Here is a 16446-nt window from a genome sequence, read left to right as displayed (position 1 = left end):
TTATTCCTGATCTCAGAATAAAGCCTTTAGTATTTCACAATTAACTAAGATATATGCTACAGGAATTTTGTAGATACTCTTTACCTGACTAAGATAGCTTCCTTTCTATAGTTCATTGTTCCCTTTGTTGAGTTTTTTAATACGTTTTGTTTTAAACCGTTTTATTTATTTAAGAGAGGGAGAGGTAGAGGAGGGTCGGGGGAGAGGGAGAGAGAGAATCTTGAGCAGGCTCCACACCCAGCAGGGAGCCCCAGGTGGGCTCCATCTCACACTTCTGAGATCATGACCAGAGGCAAAATTAAGAGTTGGACGCTTACTCCAGTGAGCCACCCAGGTGCCCATTTGTTTTAACACTGAACTAACTTTGAAGCTCATAGACTATTTGAATGTTAATTGTTGCTATAATAGAGAAAAGTTGATAGGATTTACTGATGGATAATTTTGATATGGAAAATAGTAGAAGAGAGGAATTTTTTGGAAATTGGAGTTTTGTGATATCTCCTAGTTTCTGTAAATTTGAAAAGAATGATTTGGAGGAAACTGGGAAAATTACTTTGAAGTATAAGTTCATTGAAAAAAGTTAAAACCTTAGCTATCTACTCTTTCAGAATCTCTAGATATTTATCATCAACATTTTACTATTTTTAACACAATTTTTGATTCTTTAGTTTTTGCTACACAGGTATCCAATGTTGTTACATAATTTATTTTCATTTACTAATGCAAATAACTGCTCTAGTTTCTTTTAATTCAGAGTCTGGTGCTCCAAAATAGTGAGAATGTGCAAAAGATTAAACTGTGCATTGCACAAATTGTTATCATTTAGATCATTATAAAGTATGTCACATCATAAAATAGGTGCATGACAAGGAGTAGTCATAATGGTAGCTATAATAATAGTAGTAAAAGTAGTAATAGCTAAAGGTAATATTTTTGAGCAATTAAAAATTTCCTGCTCTGGGGGCACCTGGGTGGCTGAATTGATTGAGGGTCTGACTCTTGCTATTCACTCAAGTCATGATCTCAGGGTAGTGAGATTGAGCCCCACTGGTTCCACGCTCAGTGGTGAGTCCGCTTAAGATTCTCTTGCCCTTCTTCTGCCCCTCACACCTCCAGTCTCTCTCTCAAATAAATAGTCTTTAAAAAAAATAGCCCGCTTTTGAGCAGACACTGTTCTATGTGACTTACATGCATTAACAAATTCCTTACAATAATTATCACAATACTATTTTATCCATCCTTTCTACAGATCAGAAGACTGAGGCACAGAAAGATAAGTAATTTGCTTCAGCTCACACAGCTAATAAATGATGGAATCATGATTTGAACCCAGAAAGTTGGCTTCAGAGCTTTCTCTAGAAGGCTGTGGTATGTTATGCTGGGATAGAAATCTTTAATTTTAATAGAATCTTAAAATAGATGGATAATAATACATTTTAATCTCAGACTAAAAACATATAGCAGGAGCAACAAAAATGTTAAAATTCTTCCACATAAACTGTAAGAGCTCTCCACATTAAGACATCATATTTGCCCCCATACATGTGCTGTGTACACTGTTCCTCCTTCCTGTCTTTCCTAGACCATCTAGTCTGACCCTCACGCCAACACTCTTCCTACCCCAAACTACTTCATGTGCTCTGGATATCAACAAAGCTGTCATGCAGTGAAATTAGATATAATGATGAATCATACTCCTAAGTTTCCAAATGATAAAATAGAGTTGAATAATTTAATCTATAAAATTCTAGAACGACTAGACCTAACCTAGTAAGACTCTTAAAATGACTGTAATGACCCTTTAGTTATCCTAGAATGTCCTATTCTGCTCCTGTCTCTTGATCCCATTGAATGTATTTTCCTTCAGGTATTATATGTATGAGAAAAAAGCTTTCTTGTGTTGTTTTAAATCCAATTCTTTTTGTTATTGTTTCATTACTAAAATTTTTACTGCTGTCTACTCTCTTTTTTTTTTTTTTTCAGTACATGTATCTTTGGAAATATTACTATTAGTTCAACAAATGAGCCTGGGAGTCTAACTATTACTTAAAATAGATTTGTAAAGCATAATTTTTTTGTGAGTTGAAGTTTGCATACATTCTTCACACAACACACATACACTTGATATTTCTGGCTGTTTAATTCATATATTTAGAAATAGTGAGTGAGCCAATTAGCTTTGTTTTTTCTGTAAGTATAGATTAAATTAAATTTAACCATGGAGAACTATCTCAAATATGTCTTATTTTATTTGCAGATGAGAGAATGTTGGTAGATCAGCATGAATCTACTATTCTTGGATAAAGAATTGAAAAGTTAATGGCCTTCTCATAGTAGGAAATAGAACCACCTTTTTTTAAATGTTAAAGATAGCACTAAAAATCAGATCAAAGTAATTTACACATTTGGATCTGTATTTGTAAAGTTTTATATATTGTCTAGGAAACCAAAATACTGGAATTAATTACTCATTTTTTTTCAATACCTTTACTCTGTTGTACATACCTGGACTCAGGCCAATCTGCCAGTGTTTAGATCCTGATGCCATATGGCCCTAATAGTTCTTGAGCAAGTTTCTTAGTTCCTCTTGCTTCAGTTTTCTATTTGTAAAATTAAAAGCAAAAGAACATACCTTATGAAGGTATAGTGAAGGTTAAATAAGATAATACATGTAAGACTCTTAGCAGAGAACATGCATTAATTTAACAGCTCTAATTGTTAGCAGTGCTCTCAAACTTGAAAATCTATCAGTGGTAGTCAGTGAAATATCCTTTGTGAGAGAAAAAATGTTTTTGAGTCTTAGGAAATCTTGTTCCTGTTTGCTATTACTGATGAAGAGGGAGGGAAATTTTATGGAACACCTCTTAGCAATAATTTGATAAATTTTTTTATCGATGATAAATAAATAATTTGATAAATAATTTTCATTTGTTTCCTGGTGAATATTTTCATGACTGAATGAAAAACTCAAGTAACCTAATAGGTGAATTAATTATCTTCTTTCACTGGCCTCTTGTTTGATGTTGACCATGGCAGGCCAGATGATTAATTGAAAATGCTACTGAGGAAGTGATTATAGGAAGAACTTGAAAGAACTTTGTTTAGGACACTAATTTCAGAAGCAGTCTACTTGGTAGAAAATTGTTCTTTATCTGCGAATCTATTCATTTTACTTTGGACCAAGTCATATAGTCAGCTAACCTTACGGGGTTCTTGTTTCCTCTGTGCCAGGAACAGTATGTAGATATCCATTAATTTTCTCTTCCCTAGCATTGTACAGACTTTTATCTGTCTACATTCTTCCATTCTTTTAAAAAATATGTATATATATATATACACATATATATGTATATATATATATATATAAATGTCTTTAAACTCCCAAAGCAAGCTGAGATGGCACAGTGTGTTTAAACAATGTGGATTTCGTCAGACATCACATTCTTCCAGATATATTTTTCCAAGTGGAAAGATGGCTCAACATTTTCTATTATTATTTTAGATGAAATGTTCTGCAATATGTTGTTGACATTGTACTGAAGTAAATACTGTATGCTCAAGTCTCTCAGGGACCCTCATGAAAATGAGATGCATGTCCCAGGAGGCTATCTTAGAAAAGAGAAATTCTAAATAAAATACCATGAATGAAGTGGCACACAAGAATTTATTATGAGAAAATATTCTTTCCTGTAATACTGGACTAAAGAAGAGGAAATGTTGACACAGCAAATTGCTATCCTTATATGGCCCTATGTGGTCACATATACATAATAATTCATTTTTTTTTCCTTTTTCAGTCAAATATACTGAAGGTATTTGTTTTAAAGTGATAGAACGTAGTTCATTTATTAGCTACATTCCACATTCATTTGATCTGCTACACATCTCTCGTCATGACTGGCAATTCAGGCTGACTTTTCTGTTTTTTAGTTTTGTTTTTCTTTAAGAGGACTAAGAAGAATTCGCAGCAGTCTCAGACTTGACTGGTAAGTGAAATGCCAATTAACCCGAAAATTGAGGTGTGGTTGAGAAAAGGCTAGTGAGCCTGGAATAGATTTAGTCCAAGTAGAGAGGTAATTGCCCAGTCTTCTCTTAGCACTGACTGTTTTCTTTAAGTTTGACTCTTCTGCATGAAGGGCATTCCTTCTAGGCTTATGCATTTTCAACCTTTTTCTCTAATTGTTTATTTGCCAAAAATAGAGTATTTCTTTTTGCAGTTTTTAAAAAAGTAATTGCTATTAGGTTTTTAAATTCAGATGAATGATAAAAAACATCTTGGAATCCCATAATCCAGATAAACCTTGTTAATGTATTATTAGACGATTAGACGAACATTATTAGACAATAGAACTGTACATGAAGGTAGACTTTGTTTTTCATCCTCCCAAAGCCAAACATTTAATAGTTTTTGTATATTGCACTGGAAAAAATGGTTTTCATATTTAATCTTTTAGTTTGTAAACAAAAGGTATCTCATTCTATGTACTATTGAATACCTCAGCTCCCTCCCCCCCACACACACTTAATATATTATGGATGTCTTTCCAGATATGTATTCTGGGGTAGATATTTTTGATGTCTTTTCAGAGAAATTTAAACATGAGGAAGATACAGGCCCTTTCCTTCATAAATTTAGAGTATAATTTTTGTTTTTAACTGTAGTTAATATTTATTAATATGCATAGTATTCTGTGTGTGTAATATATTAGTTGGGTTTCTGGTTACAAGTGACAAGCCAAGTTAAGCTAGGTTAAGCTAGAAAAAAGGTGCTTTAAGGAAGGAAGGGAATCTCATGAAACTAGGATTAGGGCTTGGAACACTTTCAAAACTTTCTGTTTCTCTTTGTTTATCCACTCTATTTTCTCTCAGTAGATTGATTTTCTCAGATCCACAGGTCTTGTAGTAGAAAACATGGCTGCTAATAGTTTCCAAGGCTATAACTCTTTTCAAGAGCCCATTTTAGGCTGAGATTGAAATCTCTTAGTTCCAATTTCACATTTCTGAGAAATCAACTACTGCACAGCTTGGAGTGCCCATTATTGAACCAATTAGTTATTGTCATGGGGACTGAATCATCTTGTAAAAAAAAAAATTGCTGTAGTTACCGCATAGATAGTAGGTGGGCAGTTTGCAGAAAAGAGATACTGGACAGACAACTAAATATGTATTTACTCCATTCATTAAAATTACAAGTTGTTCAGTGATTTTATATCTTGCTGTGCACAAAGTTGCAGTATCAATCTTGTATTTTTAGGGAATTTAGCAAAATTCAAGTCTCATTATTTCTGAATTACAGTATCTCTGGTGCTCAACCAGATTTTTTAATTCCATTTTTGTTATAATTTCCTTTCCTTATCATTTTTCTCTTTTATAGTTCCACAGAACTATATTTCATATAATGTGAAATGTATTCCTTTTTCCTTTTTTTTTGATACTTAATTACTTAAGGCAGCTAGTGATTTGTGATCTCCTGAACTCCAGAACTACCTAGAGAAGGACAGTGGGTACTGGGAAGGGCCCTGGACTAAGAAGCAGTAGTCTGGGTGTGAGCTTTAAATTCGCCATCTTCTCATCATTATCACTATAATCTTAATTTAGCAGGACCTAAATTTAGCAGTCCTATAGTACACTTAAATTCATCACAAACTACTGTGAGAAGGATTGAATAAGATAAGATGTATGAACTTTCTTCATAAATTCAGAGGTGTGCTATCCAAAGAAGTTATTATTATACATTTGACTCTGACACAGAGTGAAGCATGGGAAAAGGAACCTTGCCAACTGATCAGAGATTAATGAAGGCATGTGATGTGGTAGAAGAACAAAAGATAGTTGAAAAGAACAGTTGGCCACGTTATGATATGTATAAATATGAAATTAAATTGGCTATTAAAGATTGTTTATATCTGAAGATCATCCATGCTGATGTTTTGAGCAGGGGATGAACCATAGAATAAATTTATCTTCATAACAACCTGATCTTTTAATGGAATTGAGAGTTAAGACTATCTACTTATTTTGACATGGTAACATATAATGGCACATGAATTGTGTAGTAATGATTTAAACATTAATATGACAACACAAAATATCTCAATCCCCTTCACCAAGAATTCCTAATTCAAAAATTTTGATATATTCCCTGTGTGCCATCCAATGCCCATCCCTCTCCTTAGCACCATGGAATTCTTTGGTTCTATTGCATACTAGCTCTGTGACCTTGGACAAGTTATTTAACCTCTCTGTGCCTCAGTTTTCATATCTTTAAAATTGTGAAATAGTAGTATCTACTGCAGAGGATTGTTGCGAATGTTAAATTATATTAATACATGTTAAATGTTTAGAATATTGTCTCCTGTGTGGTGAGTGGTCAATAAATGTGCAGATTACCAGGTTTTTTTTTTTTTCATTTAATGATATTCCCATTGTCTTGCTACTTTGTAGAAACTTTCTTACATTTATTTTCTCAAGATGGTATTTTCTCTTTGTTTTTGAGCTTTTTGTCATGAGAATTTTCAGACTTACATCAAAATAGAATATAGTGTAACTAACCCAGATACCAATCACCTATTGCATTTGGCAGCCTCTAAAATGGCCCTCAGTGATCTGTGCTTCCTCATGTCTGTGGCCTTTTGTGATATTCTTTTTTTGCATGTGGGCTGGACCTAGTGACTTAACTTCTAACGGAAGGAATACAATAAAAGTGATGGGATGTCACCCAAGATTAGGTTACAAAAAGACTGGTTTGGGGGGCACCTGGGTGGCTCAGTTGATTAAGTGACTGTCTTCAGCTCAAGTCATGATCTCAGGGTCCTGGGATCAAGTCCCACATCAGGCTCCCTGCTTAGCGGGGAGCCTGTTTCTCATTCTTCCTCTGCCCCTACCCCGACTTGTGCTCTCTCTATCTCTCTTTCTCAAATAAATAAATAAAACCTTTAAAAAGAAGAAAAAAAAAAGACTGGTTTTGTTTGTTTGTTTTATCTTGTGTACTTCCTTTCCTGCTCTGTTGCTCAATCACTTTGAAGGAGGTCAGCATGGCAAGGAACTGAAGAAGGCCTCTGGCAACAGTCAGTAAGAAACTGGCACCCTTGGTGTACTAGTCTGTGAGGAACTGAGTTCTGCCATTAACCATGTGAGGGAGCTTGAAAACAGATCTCGCGCCTCTTATATCTTCAGATGAGATCATTGCCTTGGCTACAGCATTACTGTAGCCTTGTGAGAGCCCTTATATCAGAGGTGTCCAGCAAAGCTGTACTTGGATTTCTAAAGCACAAAATCTACAAAATAGTAAATACTTCCTGTTTTAAACCAGTAAGTTTTGGAGTAATTTCTTATGCAGCAATAGAAAACTAATATAACCAGCTTTAAAAATTTCCAGGATATTGCCAAACTTGTTTCATCTGTAGCTCCCTACTCCTTATTCCTTGTTGATGGTTTGTTTTTATAGCTTTATTGAGGTATAATTTACAACATGCTATAAAATTTACCCATTGTGTAATATAAATTTCCCATAACTATATAGTGTAATGATTTTAGTAAATCTACAGAGTTGTGCAGTCATCACCGTAATCCAACTTTAGAACATCTCTATTCCAGCGAGTTTCTCTTGTGTCATTTGCATTCAGCCCTTGCTCCCATATCTCAACCCTAGGAAACCTACTTCATCTTAATCTGCTTTCTGTCTCTATGAATTTGCCTCTTCTGAACATTTCATATAAATGAAGTAATTTAATATGTAGCTTTCTGTGTTCGGTTTCTTTCATTTACCATGATGTTTTTTGGTTCATCCATGTTGTACATATTTCTTTATTTCATTCCTTTTTATTGCCAAATGGCATTCCATTATATACATATGCCACATTTTGCTTATCCATTCAACAATTAATGGAAAATGAATTGTTTCCAGTTGGGCGCTAATACAGATATATATATATATATATAAAATGGTGCTATGAACATTCACATGTAAATTTTATGTACATGTATTTTCATTTCTCATGTGTAGACACCAGAAATGGAATTGCTGTGTATCAGGTAAATTTTATATTCAACTTTCTAAGGAATTGCCAAATTGTTTCCAAACGTGATCGCACCATTTTACATCCCTACTCACAGTGAATGAGGGTTTTAGTTTCTCTACATTCTCCTTACTACTTGTTATTGTCTCTCTTTTTTAAAAATTTATTTATTTGACAGAGAGAGATCACAAGTAAACATAGAGGCAGGCAGAGAGAGAGGGGGAAGCAGGCTCCCGGCTGAGCAGAGAGCAGGATGCGGGGCTCTGTCCCAGGACCCGGAAATCATGACCTGAGCCGAAGGCAGAGGCATAACCCACTGAGCCACCCAGGTGCCCCAGTTGTCTCTCTTTTTGATTGTAGACATTTTAATGGGTATGAGTGGAATCTCATTGTGGTTTTAATATGCATTTCCTTAATGACTAAAGATGCTGAGCATCTTTTCATATGCTTGCTAGCCATTATTTGTCTTCTTCAGTAGAATATTTATTAAAATCTTTTACTAACCTAAAAAAAAAATCTTTTACTCACTTTTTAATAGTTGGTTGTATATTCAGTTTTAAGAAATCTTTATAAAGTGTGTATATAAATATTTTCTCAGTAAATGGTTTGCAAGTATTTTCTCTTAGTCCATGGCTTATCTTTTCATCTTTTGAGTATGAAATTTTAAAATATGAGGAATTCTAAATTTGTAATTTTTTTTTCTTTCATGAATTTTGCTTTTGGCATTTTTTTAAAGCTAAGGCCATTCAGATTTTCTCTTGCATTTACTTCTAAATGTTTTAGTTTTATCACTTACCTTTACATTTGAGATATAAATGTATTTTTTATTTGTTGTTTTGTATATGGTGTGAGGTTAGTGTGCAAATTAATAACTGTGCATATGGACATCCAGTCTCAGTACTATTTGTTAAACAATTATCCTTTCCCCCATTGAATTGCCTTGGAAAGTTTGTCAAAAATCAATTAGCCATAAATTTAAAAGTTTGTGTTTAGGCTCTCTTCAAATTCAGGCTTAATTTTTTTAATTTTAAGAATGCCTCACAAATGGTTTTTTGTTCTTCCATCAGGAGACGTATAATGTCTAATTACGTCTCTTTCTTGTGGTGTTAACAACTATTGATGATCATTACTTATATTTATTTATTTAAAAGGATATTGCAAAATGGTGATACTAGTGATTGTGTCATTCCTTCTTTATTTATTAGTTGGAATAGTCTATAGAATCATCCCTTTGCCTATTATTTGGTTACCCAGCAGTTACCCAGTGATAGGGTACATATGGGAAAAATAACACAAATTCTTGTGTCTTATCTTAAAAATAACATTCTCTTAAAGACAATGTCCACTCTTAAATATAAAGTGGTTTAAGTTTTCTTATTCCATTATTTTAGTGGAATTCTTAGGTTAAATATTAGTATGGTGTATATAAAGTATGATAGTGCTTATTTTAAACATTAAGCATTTTGTTTAAGAATAAAAATATTAACTACTACAGGTTTTACAGGTATTCCAGAGGCATTGCTATTTATGTGGTTGGTATTGGATAGAAACCTTTGGCGTTTAAATTTAATCGTTATGTTTGCTCATCGGTACCTCATCACTGCAGAATAATTTTAAGTCTCAGGAAGCTTATATTCAATTTTAAATATAAGTCATCATCAGGCCTCTGATGGAAGTCATCCTTACATAGGATTTCCTGAAAGAGTTATCTATAAGCAAATGTTCTGCAAATATCTGAGCTTTTAAAGTAAAAAACAAAATGCATCTATTGGGCTGCCAATAATCATCTACCTGATACTAGATTTTTTTAGGTAATATTTTTATAAAGTCTTCTTAATGACTTGAAACCAGCCTAGGAGTAAAATTTGATTATTGCTATAAAATTAAAAAAAAAATCTAAGATTAACTTCTATTTTGTTTTCTTCAAAGTTTAATATAATTTACATCTGTCATCACATACCAAAAATAAATATTATCATTAGAGTAATGCTTTAAAAATTTTTTACTATTCAGAAATATAAATTTAAAAACAATAAAGTTTATTTAGAATCTAGTAAACAAATACATTATTTTAATATAGGACATCATTCTTATTTTCCTTTCAGTTACTTGTAGAGGATGGACCTACTATTGGAATTACAGAGTCTTGATAATTTTCTTTTCAATTAGAATTTCTAATACTTACAAATAATTATGTTTTTAATTTATTTATTTTTTATTTTTTATTGTGTTGTGTTAGTCACCATACACTACATCATTATTTTTTGACGTAGTGTTTCATGATTCATTGTTTGCATATAACACCCAGTACTTCATGCAATCCATGCCCTCCTTAATACCCATCACCAGGCTCACCCCCGCCCCCCAAAACCCTCCATTTGTTTCCCAGAGTCCATGGTCTCTTGTGGTTTGTCTCCCACACCATTTTCTCTCCCCTCATTTTTTCCTTCTCCTAATGTCCTCCATGCTATTCCTTACGTTCAACAAATAAGTGAAGCCATATGATAATTGACTTTCTCTGTTTGACTTACTTCACTTAGCATAATCTCCTCCAGTCCCATCCATGTTGATGCAAAAGTTGCATATTCATCCTTCTTGATGGCTGAGTAATATTCCATTGTGTATATGGAACAAGTCTTTATCCATTCGTCTTTCAAAGGGCATCTTGGCTCTTTCCACAGTTTGGCTATTGTGGACATTGCTGCTATGAACATTGGGGTGCATTTGGCCCTTCTTTTCACTACATCTGTATTTTGGGGGTAAATATCCGGTAGTGCAACTGCTGGGTCATAGGGTAGCTCTACAAATAGTTACGTTTTTTATTTAAACAAGTTGTTACCCTTCTTACCGAGATTTGAAATTTTAGAACATTCAGAGAGACAGTGTTGTAACCATTCATGTGAGACATGCAAAGGTCAGAGGGTTTGTGTTAGGAGAAGAGACGAGAGAGCCCGGGGGATTGCTAAGAGTATCTAAATCACGTAATCTCTTGGTAACCAGTTCAAATTTCATCTTGTAATCTTAAGATAATTTTTCAGCTGCTCTTTGGTGAACCCTGAAATGTGTAAATGTCTTGGAGAAGCATTAGCCTGTGTTAATTTTAAGCAGTTTTAGACCTGGATGGACTTCCATAGTCAAAGGTGTTTCCTGAAGTGTATATGTTGCTGCTTATAGCAGTTAGGAAAGCAAAACCATTTCCTCTGCACTTCAGATAATTGTTTTTCTTTCTTTTTTTCTTTTTCTTTCTTTCTTTTTGTTTTTTTTTACGTTATAGTTGAAATGCAATCTTATATTGGTTTCATGTGTTCATCCTAATGATTTGACAGTTGTATGCATTACAAAATGCTCATCATGGTAAGTGTAGTTAGTTACTGTTACCATACAAAGTGATTATGATATTATTGATTATATTCCCTATGTTGTACTTTATATCTCCATGGCTTATTTAGTTTGTAACTGGAAGTTTCCCCGTCTTAGTCTCCTTCCCCTATTTTCCCCATCCTCTCCCCTTCCCTGTTAGATAATTCTTAACTAAAGTAGTGGTTTCAGAGGGTCTATGTTAAGTGTTCCAATGTATTGAGAATCTAAACTTAAAGATATAATAATCTTATATTTTTATGTGGCTAGTGAGTATGAAATTTTGTTGGATAACTTTAATTTGTATGGGTCTTTGATATTTAGCAGCTTATATTTGTTTAGAATTGGCCCAATTCTATTATAGGTCTACTTACTGAAAAGTAGCAGTTGATAAAGAGGAATGAGATTCTTGATGTAGTTGAATGCATTATCTGATTATAGTAAAAGAGAAGAATAAAGAGACTTTTTTCCACTGTATATTTTTTCCTGCTTTGTCGAAGATTATTTGACCATAGAGTCGAGGGTCCATATCTGGGCTCTCTACTCTGTTCCACCGGCCTATGTGTCTGTTTTTATGCCAGTATCATGCTGTCTTGTTGATCACAGCTTTGTAGTAAAGCTTGAAATCAGGTAACGTGATGCTCCCAGTTTTGTTTTTCTTTTTCAACATTTCCTTAGCAATTCGGGGTCTTTTCTGATTCCATACAAATTTTAGGATTATTTGCTCCAGCTCTTTGAAAAATACCAGTGGAATTTTGATCGAATAGTATTAAAAGTATAGATTGCTCTAGGCAGTATAGACATTTTAACAATGTTTATTCTTCTAATCCAAGAGCATGGAATGGTCTTCTGTCTTTTAGTGTCTTCTTCAGTTTCTTTCATGAGTATTCTGTAGTTCCTCGAGTACAGATCCTTTACCTCTTTGGTTAGGTTTATTCCCAGGTATCTTATGGTTCTTGGTGCTATAGTAAATGGAATCAATTCTCTAATTTCCTTTTCTGTATTTTCATTGTTGGTGTATAAGAAAGCAGCTGATTTCTGTACATTGATTTTGTATCCTGCCACATTACTGAATTGCTGTATGAGTTCTAGTAGTTTTTCTTCGACAAAGCAGGAAAAAATATACAGTGGAAAAAAGACAGTCTCTTCAATAAATGGTGCTGGGAAAATTGGACAGCTATATGTAGAAGAATGAAACTTGACCATTCTCTTACACCATACACAAAGGTAAACTCGAAGTGGATAAAAGACCTCAATGTGAGACAGGAATCCATCAGAATCCTAGAGGAGAACATAGGCAGTAACCTCTTTGTTATCAGCCACAGCAACTTCTTTCAAGATATGTCTCCAAAGGCAAAGGAAACAAAAGCGAAAATGAACTTTTGGGACTTCATCAAGATCAAAAGCTTCTGCACAGCAAAGGAAACAGTCAACAAAACAAAGAAGCAACCCACGGAATGGGAGAAGATATTTGCAAATGACAGTACAGACAAAAGGTTGATGTCCAGGATCTGTAAAGAATTTCTCAAACTCAACGCACACAAAACAGATAATCATATCAAAAAATGGGCAGAAGATATAAACAGACACTTCTCCAGTGAAGACATACAAATGGCTATCAGACACATGAAAAAATGTTCATCATCACTAACCATCAGGGAGATTCAAATAAAAGCCACATTGAGATACCACCTTACTCCAGTTAGAATGGCCAAAATTAGCAAGACAGGAAACAATGTGTGTTGGAGAGGATGTGCTGGAGGGGAACCCTCTTACAGTCTTGGTGGGAATGCAAGTTGGTGCAGCCACTTTGGAGAACAGTGTGGAGATTCCTCAAGAAATTAAAAATAGAGCTTCCCGGGATGCCTGGGTGGCTCAGTTCGTTAAGCAGCTGCCTTCGGCTCAGGTCATGATCCCAGCCTCCTGGGATCATGTCCCACATCGGGCTCCTTGCTCAGCAGGGAGCCTGCTTCTCTCTCTGCCTCTGCCTGCCACTCTATCTGCCTGTGCTCACTCTCTCTGTCAAATAAATAAATAAAATCTTTAAAAAAAAAAAAAATAGAGCTTCCCTATGACCCTGCAATTGCACTACTGGGTATTTATCCCAAAGATACAGATGTAGTGAAAAGAAGGGCCATCTGTACCCTAATGTTTATAGCAGCAATGGCCACAGTCGCCCAACTGTGGAAAGAACCAAGATGCCCTTCAACGGACGAATGGACAAGGAAGATGTGGTCCATATACGCTCTGGAGTATTATGCTTCCGTCAGAAAGGATGAATACCCAACTTTTGTATCAACATGGACGGAACTGGAAGAGATTATGCTGAGTGAAATAAGTCAAGCAGAGAAAGTCAATTATCATATGGTTTCATTTATTTGCGGAGCATAACAAATAACATGGAGGACATAGGGAGATGGAGAGAAGGGAGTTGAGAAGCTCCCTGAGGAAGGGGAGATGAACCATGAGAGACTATGGACTCTGAAAAACAACCTGAGGGTTATGAAGGGGCCAGGGGTGGGAGGTTGGGGGAATCAGGTGGTGGGTATTAAGGAGGGCACGTATTGAATGGAGCACTGGGTATGGTGCATAAACAATGAATTCTGTTACACTGAAAAGAAATAAAGAGAGAGAGAGAGTGAAGAATAAAGAAAATGGAGTATTAATTTGAAATTTTCTTTGTCAGAAGGTTTGGGACTCCTGCTCTATAAATGGATTTTTCATATCTACTGCCCATTATGTCTTTCAATGATAATTTTTTAATCTTTTCAGATATAATTTCTTTCTTGCAGTTGTTATTGATATATCAGTTTATAAGATAGCCTTCTTCTATAGTTCAAGCAATCTTAATTAGGAATCTGAGAATGCTTTGAAAAATCATAATATGCTTTGAAAGTTTAAGAGTTTGCCAGCCTCTCTAATAATTGTAGGGGCTTTTAAATTGTCTTAATAAAATAATTAGGATCCTGATAATATGTATTATTTTAATTGGCAGTATTGAAAATAAATGACTACTGGTGCTCATTGTTACAGGTTAAAAATTATCTGTTTTTTAGTTTAGGGTTTTGCTATAATTTTAGGCTGTGGCAGGTTTTTAAAGAAATGTTGAAATTTCATCATTGTAAGACACTAGGTAGAACTGTGTGGATAAATAATCTTGAATTTATAAATATCTTACCCTACCATACCATGAAACATTTGGTTTACTTTGTATAATTTTTGAAGTATCCTTTAAGTTGTATTGGTAATAGTAAGTTCTATAATAATTCTTTTTCAGTTCTCCAAGAATCTAGTTTTAAGAATTCCACTTTCCTAACTCACTGCATAATTTTATTATCTTTTTGTGGATTTGTTTATATATGTATGTGTGTGCATGTGTGTTTGTGTATACAGATAAAGTAACTCTAGACTTTTTTTCTAAATTACATTTTTTCCCTTAAAATTTTAGAGGAATTTGAATGTTGAATATAACATTTCTTCCCAGACAGACATTGTTACAGTGGTAAGCAGTTCTTTTTAGTTATAAGCTTATCAGTAACCTTTACACATAATGTGATATTGTCTGAATGTCTTATTTTGTTCAGCTTTCCCTGGCACTGATGAAGCCTAAGGCTGCTGTTTCTTTGAGTTACTGATAATTTTTTATCTGATTAACTGACACATTTAGTTGAAATCAGACACAGCCCTTAGGCTGGGCATGGATTTAATTTAAAAAGTATCAAAGGTTTGCTCTGTGTGCTATTTAATCATCATGTTTATCAGGCAAAGAAAAATTACCGGAAGGACCATAGGGAGAGGGTTATCTTAAGGAGCAGTAGCTTGGGAAATTGATAATAGCTACAAGGTAATTTACTGCTAACTTTTACATTCATTAATATAACATTTCCCGCTAATAATTACAGTGCATGTAATATACTAATTAAATTGAAAGCATTATCACTAATTTTCTTTTTGCTGAACCCTAAGATGGCTAGATAAGAAGTGAGAATGTAAAATTGAAGAAAACCCATGTAAGTCATACTAATTTAAACAATTGGTTAGTTGGCCAGTTAAGACACTTGAAAAACGGAAAATGAAACCATCATAAATGTTCAGAAAAATTCATTTTAGGCTGTGACGAGGAAATGAAATTTCTAAATGAATGAAATCACTATGTACTGTAGTTTATAAAATATTACACTGGTCTGACCTATGAAAGTAATACATCTACTAGGAACCAATACATCACTACTATTCAAGTGTATGATGGCACCACTCGAATGAACGAATATGCTGGGTTGATGAAGTACACTGATGCTATAGGGCCTTTGCAGTACCTTGTTTGTTACGAAGCTCTTAACACTTCTTAATATGATTCATTTTTAACTTTGAAAAATATTTTATGCTGTATAACAAAGCATAGTTAACTCCATGTTAATATTTAAGAGAAAACCTCCCTCCCCTCCAAAGACCCCTTAACAAAACACCAACAGCAAAAAAATCTAAAGAAGGATTTATTTAAAATTATATGTAATTCAGACAATAAATGTTATACTTTGATATATAGTTATTGTATAATTGTACATTTTAATCTAGCAGTAAGCCTCCAGGGTTTTTTCCCACTTTCATTAATGATATGCATAGGGTATAATAAAAGCTAAAATAATATCACTTCAGCTTGTATGAAAAATAAAACCTATAATTAAGAAGTCTTATCTTTGTAGATGTTATAAAGTATTGTGCCCACCTCTAAATGTCTTTTATCATAATTTACAATTGCATGTTTTTATTTTGTTTGGTTTGGTTTTTGAAATCTCATGTTCATTTTTAGAACAGAAAACTTAGTAATTTCCATGGAAAGAAAATGTTACAAAAAATGAAAAGTTTTATTAACTGGAAATCTGCATAGTCTTTTGCTACCTACATTTCATAGATTATTTTTCTTAACACTTTTAGTGTGCTATAATTGTTCTATAATGAATATTCTGAAGACTAAATCAATACATTGAAATTTCTTTATAATACACATTATTACTGGTGAATGGGATTCAATCTAGTCACTCTCTGTTGTACTTGATTAATAATAGGTCCT

General features: G+C 33.9%; 1 protein-coding gene and 1 long non-coding RNA gene across 2 annotated transcripts in view; both read left to right on the top strand.

The window, feature by feature from the left end:
• The window catches only part of DPH6 (diphthamine biosynthesis 6), a 175702-nt gene that overhangs the window by 63984 nt on the left and 95272 nt on the right, over positions 1–16446 (top strand). The window lies entirely within an intron of this gene.
• LOC116590866 lies at positions 669–3987 on the top strand. The gene is made up of 2 exons (XR_004285768.1): positions 669–1368; positions 3931–3987. It is a non-coding gene; the product is annotated as an uncharacterized LOC116590866 (long non-coding RNA).

The sequence above is a fragment of the Mustela erminea genome, chromosome 5 (genome assembly GCF_009829155.1).
Source record: "Mustela erminea isolate mMusErm1 chromosome 5, mMusErm1.Pri, whole genome shotgun sequence".
Classification (NCBI taxonomy): Eukaryota; Metazoa; Chordata; class Mammalia; order Carnivora; family Mustelidae; genus Mustela; species Mustela erminea.
This window is presented reverse-complemented; position numbering and strand designations above follow the sequence as displayed.